Source organism: Triturus cristatus, chromosome 2_2, assembly GCF_964204655.1.
Source record: "Triturus cristatus chromosome 2_2, aTriCri1.1, whole genome shotgun sequence".
NCBI classification, from domain to species: domain Eukaryota; kingdom Metazoa; phylum Chordata; class Amphibia; order Caudata; family Salamandridae; genus Triturus; species Triturus cristatus.
In genome coordinates, this window is record NC_140582.1 from 1,050,819,470 (window position 1) to 1,050,832,604 (window position 13,135).

The 13,135-nt window shown below is 51.9% G+C and overlaps 1 protein-coding gene across 1 annotated transcript in view; it reads left to right on the plus strand.

The window, feature by feature from the left end:
* POLN (DNA polymerase nu) overlaps positions 1–13,135 on the plus strand; it is a 2,789,368-nt gene that overhangs the window by 60,212 nt on the left and 2,716,021 nt on the right. The window lies entirely within an intron of this gene.

Consider the following 13,135-nt stretch of genomic DNA (forward strand, 5'->3'; position numbering starts at 1 on the left):
TTCCCGTTGTCTATATCACAGATCTTTTCATATTATGTATTCATATGCCTTGATGCCATTGTTAGTATGTTAAATAATATTGTTTTTTGATATGTCACTTGTTATTTGATGATACATTGTATTGCATTTCCAATGAAATTTCTTTTTGAAACTTAAAAGATATGCTAGTTGCAAAAATAGGCAGAGTTTGCAAGGCTCTTCGCTAAAGGCATTGCTGTGCTTACGTTCCCAAAGTAGATAACCAGATTGACAATTACATGACTAATATCACTAACATCACTCATGAACTAAAGGAGCTAGAAGAGACTGGTGCACAGGAAGATATAGCTTTTTTAGCTAGTTCCACCAGAAGAGAATTTCAAAGAAAGATGAATGGTTTGGAAATATAAGTGAAGGAATTCTTCAGCTTATTCTAATGTCCATTTTAATAATATTATTCGGTGCAGTATGTACTGTTCTCTCTTGCAGGGGATCTACACTGATAATCATAAGCACTGATTAGTCACGCCCACGTGCAAGTAAGTCCCCTGACTCTGGTCAAGGCCTTACTCTCTCCCCAGCACCTCCGCGCCTTATCCCCGCCGTTGAGCCTCCCCTCCACCTCCTGGGAGGTGTTCGAGCCCCCAACTTGCCAGTTTCCTCCGTTGCGCCTCTGCCGGTTACTTCTCCCTGATTGTTATCTATGTCATCATTGTGTGTTTCGTGCTATTTTTGGTATTCCTTTGTGTTCTTACTTTTACTTTTAGTATCCGTATCTGCTTGTTGGGCCGATTTCCGTCGTCCTCCCTGCGTCCATTTTCCCGCCGCTGCTGCCCCTGCGGCCCGCCCCCTCCACATCCGATCCCGCCTCCCCGCCGATCTTCCCACCCCCCTCCCCGACTTAATAATGGCTGCTATGCGGTCGCATGCAGCTGGTGTGCCGAAGGCACGCCTATGGCAGGCGCGTCTGCACCCGTCCGCGACCCAACCGCGGCCAGCGCCAGGACCCCTGGATCGCCGAATCCCCGCCGATATGACTCACGCCGCTCTCCACGCACTCAACCCCGAAAGACACACCCAACAAAACCCACGGACAGTTCTCCTGCAGACACTGCAGACGATCCTTCACCATCGACAGCGCCCCCACGACCGCCGAAGGTCCACTGAACGCCCGCAACACCAAAGCCCCGACATGCATCCTCCTCAACGAGCGCTCCCTACACAGACACGCCGTAGAGATCTGGGACCTGATCGACAGCCTCTTGCCCGACGTCGCCTTCTTCACGGAAACCTGGACCAATGCCACCTCCGGCCCGACATTGCCATCCCCGACGGATACAAGATCCAGAGAAAGGACCGCTCCCACTGCCCAGGAGGAGGGCTCACCATCGCACACAAGCCCCCCTCCGACTCTCCACCTCCAGCACGAACGACCCCCTCTCCAACACAGAACACTTCCATTTCCAGATCCAGACCAACCCCAGGACCACGCTACGCGGCACCCTCACCTACAGACCCCCGGGACCTTGCACCCAGTGCGCAACTACCATTAACGACCTCGTCGCACCCCACGCCATCACCTCTACAGACTACATCTTACTCGGAGACCTGAACTTCCACCTCGACAACTGCAGCAACCCCGACTCCACCACTCTCCTCGACAACCTCTCCAACCTCGGACTGAAGCAGCTCGTAAACACCCCCACTCACAGAGCAGGACACACCCTCGACCCCATCTTTGCAGGAGGGACAAACATCCACTTCAGTCACACTACGCAGCCCCTCTGGACAGACTACCACTGCGTACACTTCATCTTCAACACCATCACCGCACCCAAGCCTGCTCCGCGCCCACCACAAAGGAACTGGAGCAAGATCACAGAGGATCACCTCAACACCACACTCCTCCTAGACCCCCCCCTGCGCCACGACCGACACCAACTCCGCAGCCAAAGAACTTCACCGCTGGATCTCCAGCTGCGCCGACAAGCTTGCACCCCTCCGCCACCCCGCTAAACAACGCCCCCTGAAAGCCGCCTGGTTCACCACCAAACTCCAAGAAGCCAGGCGCTCCTGTAGACGCCTTGAGAAAACCTGGCGAAACAGGAAAACCACAGAAGACCTGAACAGTCACAAGAGCCGTGAAGGAATACCACCAGCGCATAAGAGACACCAAGCGGTCCTTCATCAAGAACAAAATCCACACCAACGCAACCAACACCAAAGAACTTTTCAATGTCATACAGCAATTCACCAAACCCCCCAGCGAAGCCACGGATGTCACACCATCCCAGAAACTCTGCAACAAGCTCAGCTCCTACTTCCATCTGAAAATCAAGGCCCTCTACGACAATTTCAGGGAACAGATGCCGGACACCACTCTCCTCCCCACCACCGACAACGAGCCAACCCTCACGACCTGGAACCCCGCCACCGTCAAACACATCACCGCGATCATGAAAAACACCCACTCAGGAGCCCCCACGGACCTCTGCCACCGCACATCTACCACAGGGCCGCCATCGCACCTGAAATAGGACGCACCATCAGCGCCTCCTTCAAATCCAGCATTTTCCCAGTCATCTGGAAGCAGGCAGAGGTCAAACCCCTCCTCAAGAAACCCACGGCCAACCCGATGGACCTGAAAAACTACCGGTCCATCTCTCTCTTCTCCCCTTCGCTGCCAAAGTCACTGTGAGACTCGTAAACGCCCAGCTGACCGCCTTCATCAAAGAGAACTCCATCCTTGACTCCTCCCAGTCCGGATTCCGCTGCAACCACAGCACCGAGACCCCCCTCCTCGCCGCCACTGATGACATCCGCATGCTACTTGACCAGGGACGCACTGCGGCCCTCATCCTACTAGACCTGTCCGCAGCTTTTGACACCGTCTCACATCGCACTCTCGCAGCCATACTTCACAACGCAGGGATACGAAGAACCGCCCTCAACTGGATCCAATCCTTTTTCTCTGACAGAACCCAGAGGGTCAGACTCCCTCCTTTCCTCTCCGAACCCACGGATACCAACTGCGGAGTACCCCAAGGATCATCGCTCAGCCCCACACTCTTCAACATCTACATTGCCCCCCTCGCCGCCATCGTCAGACAGCATGGGCTCAGCATAGTGTCTTACGCCGACGACACCCAGCTCATCCTCTCCCTCACGAAGAACCCCGAAGACACAGATTCTGCTTCCAGGAAGGAATGAAGGACGTCGCAGCCTGGATGAAGGATAGCTGCCTGAAGCTCAACTCGGAGAAGACTGAGGCCTAGAACAACACCTGGTGGCCCTCCGCCCTCAGGATGCCACCCACCCCTACAGACCACGCACGGAACCTCGGCATCATTATTGACTCCTCACTCACCAAGACCCGCCAGATCAACTCCGTCGCCTCCACCAGTTTCAACTGCCTCTGCATCCTACGTAAGACCTTCAAATGGATACCCCCCGAATGCAGAAAGATCCTCACCCACACACTCATTACCAGCAGACTGGACTACGGCAACGCCCTCTACGCCAGAATCAACAGAACTCGTATACACAAGCTCCAAACCATCCAGAACGCCGCAGCCAGACTCGTCCTCGGGACCCCACGGCACGAACACATGACCCAACACCTACGAGACCTCCACTGGCTCCCCGTCGAGAAGAGAGTAACCTTCAAACTCCTCACCCACGCCTACAAATCGATCCACAACATCAGACCCAAACACCTCAACGAGAGAGTCTCTTTCCGTGTACCCAAAAGGAACCTCTGCTCTGCCGACCTTGCCCTGGAAGAGACCCCCTGCATCCGCAGAAACAGAGCAGGCGGAAAAGCTTTCTCCTACATCGCAGCCAAGACCTGGAACGAGCTCCCAGCCAACATCAGACGCTGCCCGACCCTGCACACCTTCAGGAAGGACATCAAGACCTTGCTCTTTGACTGAACCAGAGCTGCACCACCCCCCCCCCCCAGCGCCTTGAGACCCTCGCGGGAGAGTAGCGCGCTTTATAAATCCTGATTGATTGTACTTCTTTACAATATATATTTTTAAGTGTAGGTGTTCGCCTTTCTTCAGTAAGGCCAGGATAATCATTAATTAATTAACTTATTTATTTTTTGTTTAAATATCTTTATTGGTATTTTACTTTTTAACATGGCTGTCATCACGGGTCCATACAAAAAGCTTTAAATGTGGATATCAGAAAGGAGCTAACTTCAGTTAGTGACCAGGAGGTCCACGGGTCGCGTGTGCAGTGAGGAAAGTTACACGTGGGCTCCCATAGGTTTTCAATGGGTGCGTGAAAGTTAGAAAGTTACTTCAGAAAGGGTCTTCTGGGTGGACTACGATCTTAAGATTCGAAACACAGACACTAAGATGATTCTCTACCCTTGGGCACCGGAGTGCCAGCTTTACCTCACCCACAGGAAGCGGGTGCATAGGTCTCGAAGTGCGTCGGGTTTCTTCTATCGATTCAATGGAGCCTGGTGACAAAGATGCTGCAGGCGGTCGGTCCAGAAGAGCTGCGTTGGATCCAAGGGTGGATCGGAGTTGTAGAAGACCTGAAAGCAGAGGGGACAGTGTTCACAGTCACTAGCCAGTGACCGGCGTGGCACCAGGTAGGTACCAGGCGATGTCGGGTGCAAACAGGTGGTTAGGTGTAGCTTGTCTCCGCAGCCACGTGGTCCCTGAAGGTCGACGACGTCCAGGAGTCGAGTCACGAGCTGTCCCACGCAGGCTCTCGCTGTCGGCGGTGTCGGCGACTCGAAAGAAGCAAACCAGCCTTGGCAAAGGCAGGAGTCGTGGAAGTTCAAGAAAGCTGATTGTTCTGACCAGCAAGGTCAGAGGGGCTGCTCTTTTGGAGAGCAGCTAGGGCCAGTCTGGAGCAACCAGACCAGCGTCGTTAGTTTCAAGTTTCGTCGCCAAAATGGCCACTAGCCAACGGGCCAGGGACCGGGCAGGCGCGTCGAGTTGCAAAGTGCAGAGGGGCCCCACGCAGATCGTGGAGATGCGGAAGGGCTCACCTTTGGTGCAGATGCTGCTCGATGGTTGGGCTTCTCAGGACCCAAAGCACAACTTGGAGGGAGCCTCTGTCGTTGCGCTTGCAGCTTGTCGTCGGTCTTCCAAGATGGCTGGCTCCACGTGTCTCGGTGCCTCCACGGGTTCCTTCTTTGCAGGGACTGTGGATCGGGCTGTGAGAGGTCTGGAGGTCCAGGTCTTGTTGGGCTCTGGGCTCCGGCTCCGGCAGGAGGCGGCGGCAAAGCAGACGTTCAATAGCTGGTTGGTGCTTGCGTTAGCAAGATGGTCACTCCCTGACCATAGGGGAGATTTCCTTCAGTCCTCTGTGCAGCAGAGCGTCGAAGTTCCCGTCTTCTTCTTGTTGTTAAGTTGATTCCAGGATGTCTGAAGTCTTAGGACACAGCTCCTACTTTTAAGCGGATTCTAGGGGCCGGACTACCTGCTAGGTCCCTCCCTAAGGGTGGGACCAGGAAGGGGGGTGGTTACACCCCCAATCCTTTGTCCAGCTCGCCCCAGGTCCGGGGCTGGTGTGCCCCAGGACCGGATTGAACTGGCATATGCACCGAGGCTCCTTGTGAGCCTCAGGCATGTCTGGTTTCTTTCAAGCCCTACCTGACCAATACACAAAATCCTGTCTGGGGTGGTGCTCACACCTCCCCTGGCAGGAAACCCTTTGTCCACACCGCCCAAGCTGGAAGGACTCCCAGCAGCAGGAGGGCAGACTTGTGTCTGTGGTGGCAGCATCCATTTTGTGGAGCTGAGGCTATGTCTGATTTTACCCGGGTTTCAGGTACTGTACATGTCGTGTCCCTCTAGAAGGGTGGAATGCTAACCCCGTCGCCAGAATTGGCGAGGGGTTAGTATTCCAATTCGTATGACACCTTACTCGACATGTTTTGATAAAGCCAAACCAAAGATAGCATTTACCCGCGAGGTTCATAATGCACTTAAGAGTATATGGTATGACGATACCTGGAAACAGTAGAAGGAAAGGGTTCCGACCACTGCAGACAGGCTCAGCTCATGCCAGAGCACCATATCACATGGAACCAAGCACTCTGCCTTCAGGATTGTTAAGGCCTGCCATAGGAGTGACTTATAGGTTAACATGTGTCCCATTTAAGGTTAGGTATACTACACCTAAGTAAGAGGTGGTTACACCAACTTACCCCAGCTGAGTGATCAGCCAGTTGTGTCAAATTGATAGGGGTGGCACAATACATGCTTCAGCCCCTGGTAGGCCTTAGATACACCAATGCCCTGGGTACCTAGTGTACACTGGTACAGGGGCTCACAGGGTGATCCACTTCCAATTGGTTATGCACCTAGGGTGCATAGTGTCAATTTAGTTAGAGAGAACAGCAGGCTGGGGGTCTGATTAGCAGGCCCACAGCCTCAATATGTCAAAAACCAGTGAAGCAAAAAGCAAAAATTTGGGGTGACCATAGGATAGCAGACCCTACTCTCCTACAGTAATCAAGTAATTAAATCAGTGTTCACACATCAAATCAGGGTAATCCACTGAGAGATAACCCTAAAGGCGCATGAGGTAAAACTACCTAAAAGCTAATTACTCAAATGTGAGACAAAATAGAATAATCAATCTCATTGTTTAAGTGGGCTTCTCATATCCAAACTAGACTAGAGGGAGCCAGAGAGCTGAATTGTGTGCACACCAGAACGCCATTGCCTCGAGGCGAGTGCACTGCTGCCGCAGAGGGAAGCGGAAGGGAAAGGAAAGCAGGCTGCCGGTCGGGCGGCCCGCCCTCGGCTTCACACCTGTCACTCGTCTCCATCTGCCGATTCAAACGGCTTACAGGCTGGTTGCTCCCTGCCCCCCCCTCCCCTGTGGTGTGCAGTGCAGACCAGAGCGCGGGAGCGCGACCGCAGGTGGCCGCCAGAACTCGCAGCCTTTGCAGCAGCGGCCGCGGGCAAAATTCGGGAACGGCCCGGTCGCGGCGGGAGCCCTCGGCAGGCAGCCGGCCGGGGCCACGAGAGCTCTTGGTCAGCTCAGGGCCAGTCTGGAAAGCGGAGAGGATTGCAGCAAGGTCCTCTACAGCGGCAGGAGCATTCCAGAAGCCGCGGGAACACTCAGCAGCAGGAACAGTAGCAGCGAGGGCTTCCCCTGAGGCGGTGGGAGTCGCAGGAGCCACTGAGACCAGCCTGTACATCTGTGTATCTGCCGACGCGGGAGACAAGAGGTAAGAGGTGGAGGCAAGCGTGGCAGCCGTTAGAGGTCGCCGCTAAGTAAGAGCCAGAGGGTGCGGTCTGAGAGGTTGGTAGACTAGGTCTCCAGCTTGCAGCCCCCCTCGTGTGCACCGCTTGCTAACCCCCTCCATCCCCCTCCACCCCTCCGTGCCCTCAAAACAAAAAACACAGCTCAACCCAGGGGCCCACATCAGCACTAGTACTGGTATTCCCTCCCCCCCAGCACAATCAGGCACAAACAAGCCTAGCCCCAGCAAACGGCGCAAAAAGAGATGACGCTGAGGAAGACTAAATCCTGCACGGAGGATGAGGGGGAAGTGAACCCTGAGAGTCTAGCACAAAGAAGGGTAACCAGAAGCATAAGCACCCAAAAATCCCAGGATCTGGTCTCTGGCAATTCCCTCCCCCAAGGCCTTATCACTCAATTCTTTCAGGCCTCAAACAGCCCCTCACCTTTGGATGAAACGTCACAAGATCCCGCGACCAATGCCATACCGGGGTTCCCAAAGATCCACCTGGACCTAAGGGACTCTTACGCCTGCGAGTCTGCTAACTTCGAATCACCTGGGAGCCTTGATGCTTGTTTTCAGCCTGAGGCCAGGACAAAGAGCCCGATTAGGGTCACTGCCGACATTCACGATAGGCCAAATCTGGGGGCAAACGTGGATTCAGATACTGGGAGGACAAGCGAGGCTGTCGCATCCTCCTCCCCAAAGAGCACAGGCACAGGCAAGGGTCTGAATGCAATTGTGACACCTAGGGAAATACAGAGGCCAATCCCCCAAGGTACGGAGGTTCCAACAACTTCGTTCTTACTAAAATTGGAACAGACCATTGAACGAACACTTGAAACTACCCCTATTAATTTAGGAAGAGCTAAGGCCCCGAGAACTGCACAAACGGAGGGTTGGAGTCCGCTGAGTTTAACTCATCACCAAGACTTAACCGACCCAATTGATGAACCCACCTCTAAAGACCTTAACTTGTCAGCAATAAGAGAAGTCCAGGACACAATGGCCAGGGCACTGCTATGGCAGTCCGCAAAGATGGAACTCCAAATCGATCTTTTGCAGTCGATAGCCCAGCATTTGGTGTGCCAAGATGATAAGCTGGCAAAGCTGGAAGTCCAACTTAACGTCCAACAAGCTCATGCCGCCAGCACCAATTCCTGTGACGTCTTAATTGATAAATGGGCAAGTCTACCTGAAGTCTTAAAAGAGATGCTTGCATTAGCCAAGGGTCAGGGCGAGACAACCACGCAAGAACAAGCCGCACAAAAGCCACCACCACAGACGACAGAGCATGCCGAAACAGCAACCCTTAGCACAACGGGCAATAGCGCCTCAAAGGTTCCCCTAGTAGGGCCCCGCATTAACTTTACTTTGGCTAATAAAGGGAATGGTGACCCCGAGGTCTCGGATCTCGAGACCGTTAGTGATGACCTGTCTGTTACTACCTCTCAGGTGGAGAGGGTCGAAGGAGCATTAGCAAGTGCCAAAGCCCCGTTATCAAGGAGAGCCAAAAAAAGACTCAAAAAACAACTTAAGAAGTCCAAAGCTAGAAGCAGAAACACACCCTCGGTGGTATCAACCCTGGGCGACACTGAAACTAAACGTATCCCTAAACCACTCTTCCCCATTTTCATACCCAAGCAGGTGTCTAAAATGGACAAGTCATGTGACGCACCTCTTGTTCGCGGTGAGGCCCAAAGTCAACAAATCCCTCTCATGGAGGGTCAAACCAATGAGCCTCTCCAACAAAGGCCTTCACAGGTGGCCGTCGCCGCTCCATTAAGTGCCCCCAGCCCTTCTGGTTGGGTTCTGAAACATGAGTCTGTAACAAATCCCAAACTACAACAGGGCGCACAGCCAGTACAGTCTAGAGTGGTAGGTCTACAAACTGAGGGGCAGGGGAATCAGCAACCAGGAGTCGCACTCAAAAATTACCTAAATTTAGCATCAGACCAGGGGGAGTGGCAAGGATGTCCGAGTGTGGAAGGCCAATCAAGCATGGGGCCCAATGGGCAGCAGCCAGAACCCACTCACAAAAACCCTTTAAATTTCAGTTACCAGAGGCTAAAGCTCCAGGGAGAAGGGGTGAGTTTGTGGTCCATCACACAAAAAAACAAACAATCCACCTATGAGCTGCAGTTAACCCCAAGGTACACAGCAAAAGGCTCATTTGACATCTTGAACAGGTCCAACATTGTCCGCCTGTTTGGCCATATTGCCTCCCTGGCCCAAATCACCTCAGAAAATATTGAGTGGGTGATATTCAAGAGACTGGAGACAGACACTCATGACGATTCCACCATAATCGGACTTGCGAGTCAGCAAGTCCAACAGGCTGTCCTTAAGGAAGCAACACTGTTCGCTGAATGGGGCATTGAAGTTGTTGCACCAAGTACACTGAAATATCCACACGTCCTGTTGCCGCAACAGGACACCCCAGAACCGTCATCCATTCTTAAAGGCATAAGGCACATCCGCCCAGAAATAGGGGCGAAATCAGGGCGGGCAAAAACCCCGCTAAAAATCAAAATCCAGCAAAATGACGGGCAACGGAGCGTGCAGCGGCATTTCCAGACATCGGATCACCTGGAGGCCACATGGAGACAGTGTCCCTAACCTAATAAACAGCCATGTAAATAACGCCTGTTCAAATCCACTTAGGGGCCTAGTCCGCGAGTTATCCATTATCTCATGGAATATTGCGGGGATGAGCAACATCTTTAGGGACATAACTACACCTGAATACCTCGCACAGGGGGACATACTGTGTATTCAGGAAACCTGGGCAAGGGCAACGACCGCCATCGGTGGCTTTTACGAACATTTTAAACCAGCGACCAAAAGGACAATCTTTGGACGCCCGTCAGGGGGCCTCTCTATCTACGTAAGTCATGCGTGCAAAATTAACACAACTGAATTAAAGTTGGGGTCTCCTGATCTTCAAGCCATCCTAATCAGTGGGTTGTCATCGGGTCGAAAATCTCGCCCCTTTCTACTAATTAATTGTTATTTCAAGCCAATTAAGTATCAATCCTCCCAGGCCATGGAATCACTTATTTCAATTTTGGAAGATCTTTTAATAAATTGGAAGGACCAAGACGTAATAATCGCGGGCGACTTCAATCACAGAGGCTTGGGTTTAATTTTGGAGACTCCATCAAGCAAGAAGTCAGTCCCACTGACTGAATTTCTAGCAAATTTTAAGCTGCACTCCACCCATAGAATACAAAAAAAGACCCAACCTGAATGGACCACCATTCCGACCTTTAGAAATGTCTCTACTATAGACTACATCTTTATCAATGAAGGGCTTGCCCACAATCTTTGCAACTTCACAGTGGACGACAGAGAGGAAAGCGATCATAGGCCCCTCCGCGCCACATTCAATCTGGCGCGGGTACAAGCAGAATTACAAGCAGTTATTGGAACTACCACGGGGGAGGAACATCACAATGTGCTTAAAAGAATAAAATGGTCAACCAATCTCAGTCATAGCCTGCTAGACTATGTAGCTAGAAGGGAGGAAGAACCTAACCCAGTTCAAACTAAGAACATCATCCACCTCTGGGAAACTCTGACCTCCGACTTATTGGAACGTCTGGGCAATAACCATCATCCAAGAAGTCGCCAATTCCACTCTGATCCTCGCCGTGCAACATCGTGGTGCCTGTCACAGTGTAAGCGTGCTCTAAATAAGGCAATCAGGGCACAAAAGAAAGGCACTCATTTGTCAGGGAGATACTCCATTGCTGCTCTGCGAACAGACTATAAAAAGAAAGTCTGGGCCCACAAAAAACTGCAGACTGAACAGAATTGGTTGACTGTGTTCTCCTTAATTAAAGGTAATGACAATAGCAAGCTTTGGCGTTTCATTAACAGTCTGACCCCCAGAGGAGAGCAAAAGGAAAATAGTGTTGCAGGGAAAGTGTGGGAACAGTATGCCAAGGGGCTGTATACCTGTGAGTCAAATCAGGCCACTGCAGGAAGCCGTGCGTGGTCCAAGGTGGCGGCGGAAATTATCGAACCCGAAAGAGCTACGTCAGAAGGCGTAAACTCGACCTGCACCGGATCATTCACAGAAATGGAGGTACTAAAGTGCATCAAGGCCATAAGAACTGATGGCGCTCCAGGCCCAAATGGGATTCCGGCCCAGGTTCTGAAAACCGCCTCAGCCTTTTTTGCATCCAGACTCACCCCTTTATTTAACCATTCTTTTGCCACGGCAATGTTGCCATCCTCTTGGAAAGGTTCTATTCTATTCCCCATCCATAAAAAGGGGGACCACACGAACCCGGCCAATTATAGGCTTATAGCTCTCCTCGACATAGAAGCAAAGATATACGCCCGCCTTCTTCTCAGGGATCTGGAGGATTGGGTGGACAAGAACGGCATTCTTCCGCCCACACAGACCGGCTTTAGGGCCCATAGCTCCACTCTTGACAACATCTTAGCCCTTTCCTACCTCGCGAAGAAGGCCAATACGAGGAACAAACCGCCCCTGTTCTGCTGTTTCATAGACTACTCCACAGCCTTTGACCGAGTGAACAGGGGCCGGCTCTGGGCAAAACTTGACTCGTGGGGGCTACCACAGGCTCTGCTAAAAGCTATAAAAGCGCTCTATGAGGGCACCTGGTTCAAGGTGAAGCTAAGCCCCACAATAACAACTGAAATAATTGAAACCAACTCGGGCCTCAAGCAGGGGTGCGTCTTGGCCCCCATGCTTTTCAACTTGTATACTGCGGACATGGGGACAGCTCTGAAAGATGCCAACTTAGCACCTCCAAAACTGGGGAGGCTCGTCTTGGGAACACTCCAGTATGCAGACGACACGGTGATCATGGACCACACTAGGGTGGGGCTCCAAAGAGCCTTAAGCAGTTTGGCCCTATACAATAAGTCAAATGACTTACGGATCAACGTGAGCAAGACCAAAATCGTCATTTTTGGCAAATACCCCCTCAAAAAAGAAGCTTCATGGTCTCTGGGGGAGCACCGTATCGTCACTGCCCCATCCTACAACTATCTGGGCACCTGGGTCTCTGAGAGTGCCTCTGCAGTCAAACATCTGAAGGAGCTTAAACCTAAAATTAACAAAACCATTCTGTCGTTAAGACGCTTATGCCACCGCTTGGACAGTCCCTCAGCAGAACCAATGTTGACAGTGCTCCGGGCAAAACTGATCCCTGCCATTGCATATGGGCATATAGCCTACCCTGGTGCATTTGACAAAGTGGTAAACGCGGCCCAAGCGAAAGCCTATAAGATGGTGCTACAGGCCCCTAGATACGCAAGGAACACTAGATTAAGGCTAGAAATAGGCCTTAAGCGACCGGAGCTGGTATTACTGGGGGACCTTTTAAAACTCTATATTAGAGTATTGAAAGCACCAGAACATTCGCTAAAGCACTCCCTAAAATCAATCTTTGATGAGGTGGGCTCCCCCTGGTACTCAAAGGTAGGACAAGCTATTGCAGCATTGAAAATCGAAAGAAGGAGTTTGCCCCTGCACGAAATTCCTTTCTCAGCCTGGGCCCAAGTAGTTAAGCGCCAAGTCCGGATCATCTCCTTTGGACTTGACCTTGCATCTCTTCGGCAAAATCCACTAACTCAGGCCCTGGACAAATCATATATTCCAGGTAAACCCCAACCTTACCTGCAAGATCCAGTATCCACTTGCGCGAGAAAGAAAATTTTGTATTTTCGACTTTTGGCCCTCAGGATCATGGACTTCAACCCCAAATGGGCCCATACGGATGGCACCCTGGCCTGTCGTCTATGCAATTACCGCAGAGAATCCTGGCTACACTTGCTGTGCTGCTGCACAAAGCTGGCCAATGATCGCCATCGCTTGCTGCTTCTGATTTTACGGAATACGGACTATAGAACTTGCAGAGAGGCTTCGGACTGGTGCCTCTCAGTCTCCACGACCTG